This window comes from Lipotes vexillifer, unplaced genomic scaffold (genome assembly GCF_000442215.2).
Source record: "Lipotes vexillifer unplaced genomic scaffold, Lipotes_vexillifer_v1.1 scaffold253, whole genome shotgun sequence".
NCBI lineage: Eukaryota > Metazoa > Chordata > Mammalia > Artiodactyla > Lipotidae > Lipotes > Lipotes vexillifer.
Genome location: NW_006780322.1, coordinates 4,017,736 through 4,020,543, shown reverse-complemented (window position 1 = coordinate 4,020,543; position 2,808 = coordinate 4,017,736). Strand labels below are relative to the sequence as shown.

Genomic DNA, 2,808 nt, shown 5'->3' with positions numbered 1-2,808 from the left:
CAAGGCTGGTTCTCCAGCTTTCCTTTCAATTGTGAGGTTACCAACATCCCTTTTTTTTTTTTTTTTTTTTCCTTCAGTATGTGGGCCTCTCACTGTTGTGGCCTCTCCCGTTGAGGAGCACAGGCTCTGGACGCGCAGGCTCACGGGCCTAGCCGCTCGGTGGCACGTGGGATCTTCCCGGACCGCGGCACGAACCCGCGTCCCCTGCACTGGCAGGCGGACTCACAACCACTGCGCCACCAGGGAAGCCCATCCTTATATTTTTATAGATGAATTCTTTGGGCAGTGAGTTAGGAGTTCTGGGTAGGAGGGAGCTTCTGAAGACCAGAACCTAGTGAAATCCTTGGTATCAAAGGACACTGCCAAAGAAATAACAACTCCAAAACAGTGGGCACTACTGTACTCAAGTTGTATTAATTTTTGGTATAGGTGAATTGAGCTGACTGGTATGCTGGAGGACAGACCTGGCTATGCATGGGCAGTAAAATGGCAGCCAAGAAAATCTTGTTAGGTCAGTAAGTCTGTAGTCTCCATTGTCTTTTGTCTTCAGCCTTCCAAAAACTGATCACCTTTGGAAAACAAAGGTAAGAGTAGACTATAAACTCCTTAAGGACAAGCACAGGTATCTGTAGTCTTCTCTACCAATGCCTAACATAGTGCTTAGAACAGAAAATGTTGGTTAAATGGAATAAACTAAAAAAGAGAAACGCATACAACACCGTGTGTGTGTGTGTGTGTGTGTGTGTGTGTGTGTGTCTGTCAGAAATAAGACAGGAGCCACCAAATACCCAGGCCCCTACTATTACTGCTAGTCCTTTAAAAAATATCTTGTCAATTATGATGTCTCCTGTTTCTATACTTTAATTCTTCTAAAATTATATATTATAAAAACGTTTATTTTATAGTCTGTATCTGCTAAATCCAATACCTAAAGTCTTTGCTGCAAACTGACTCTGTAGTTTATTGTTTCTTACTCCTACTAAGTGTCACTCATGGTATTGTTGTGGGGGCTTTTGTCATTGTTGTTGTTAACTCCTGTTCCTTGGAATTTATCTGTGGGAAGCCTTGGAGGCCTGAGTTTAAAGTCTATTATTCTTCCAGAGATAATTCACTTATGCACCTGGGGCACTAATGACCTATAATCACTTTAATTTACAATTTTGACCTTGGGATTTTTAGCCACACAGGCAGTGTGAACTATGACCGTAAACTTGTGTGGATATGCTCTTGTGAATAAGAATTCTTAGGGGAGACTTGTCCCCCAAAGACAAGGCTGAGTCAGGTAAATATTTCCTCCATCTACAGCTTTTTACAATGCTCATGAGTTTAATCTATGTACACCAAGTGAAACAGTCAAGCTATCCTGAATGCATACTCACTTTAGGAATCTAAAATAATTCCAACAAGGCAACAACTAATATTTCCAATCGAATTTAGAGGTTATAAAAAGAACTGCTACCATTTACTGAGCTTTTACTAATACAAGTACTACTGTCTCAGCACTTTACATGGATTATCTCATTCAATCCTCATAGTAACAATGTAATAATAATCCCTGTTGTACAGACAGAGAAAGTGAGGCTCACAGTGATTAAGGAAGGAAGTGAACCTAGGCAATCCAGCTCTAGAGGACAGAGAATTGTCTTTCTGCCAGGGCAGGAAGCAGGTTAGAAGCAGAACAATTACTCTAAGCCCCCCATCCCCATCCTCCTACCCTGGTAGGGATGACTACACTCACCCAATGTACTGGATACAAGCTTAAGGCCAGGGGTATCTTAGTTCTTTATGTTCAGAAATGGCCCTATAATAGGAACCTAGTCAATGAGGAACCAAGTGTCTAAATACTAGTCAGGCTGATTTGCTCAATGTCTGCTAAGCATTCCCCATATTGACTAGTTTGTCTTTTTATTCAATTGGTCCCTCCACTAGTCAACTCCTAGCCAGTCTTCAAGGCCTTGCTCAAGCCATAACTCCTCAGTAAAACGTTCCATGGCCACCCTACAAAAATCTACAGAACTTACCACTGCTAGGAAGGGTTGACAAAGACCTTCTGCCCAAACCAAGCCATGCCCATTGGTTACTCACCCTCTAGTCTATGGCTGTTTTTAAGCTCCAACAGCAGACTCAAGCAGTTGAAACAGAGCCTATATAGCTGACAAGCCTAAAATACTTATTCTTTGGCCCTTTGCAGAGAAGTTTGCCAGCCTCTGGTCTATAATTATATTATGCTCATGTGTCCCCTACAATACCTGGCCAGTATTTCACACACATAAGGGACCCCTAAATCCCTTATTCAGTATCTTTCAGCAACAATCTTCCTTGCTGGCCTCATACATCCTACAGGGTGCCTGTGAAGCCATGCTTCTCCTGTTGTATGTGTGCAGTCCCTTCCTGAATCAGATTCTCTCCTTCTAATGTTGCAATGTACAATCTAGAAAACTGAAAAGCGAATTCATATCAAAACACAAACAAGGTAGTTCTAGGGACCAAAATCACTGTTGGGGAAGGGAGGAAAACTAAGTACACAAAGGACAGAATAAAAGATGATGCACATCGGGGTTTTTGGTTTTGTTCCCCCCCGCCCCTTAAAAACTAGGTTTGTATTTCTGGTTAGTTCCAGACTGACAGAACTCAGGAATTATACTATATCTAACCTGGTCCCCAGTTGGCCTCCCTCCCTCCCATAGTACAAATTTCTATACTATATTTCCTGTAAATATAGTACAAAACTATATTTACAGGAAAACCAGTTAAAAATTAAGGGTGTGTACAAAAATAGACAAGAGAGCCAGAGATATCAGTGTAGGG

General features: G+C 41.8%; 1 protein-coding gene across 1 annotated transcript in view; it reads right to left on the bottom strand.

Annotated features, from left to right (window-relative positions):
* The window catches only part of AAK1 (AP2 associated kinase 1), a 159,166-nt gene that overhangs the window by 58,499 nt on the left and 97,859 nt on the right, over positions 1 to 2,808 (bottom strand). The gene's annotated exons all lie outside the window — the stretch shown is intronic.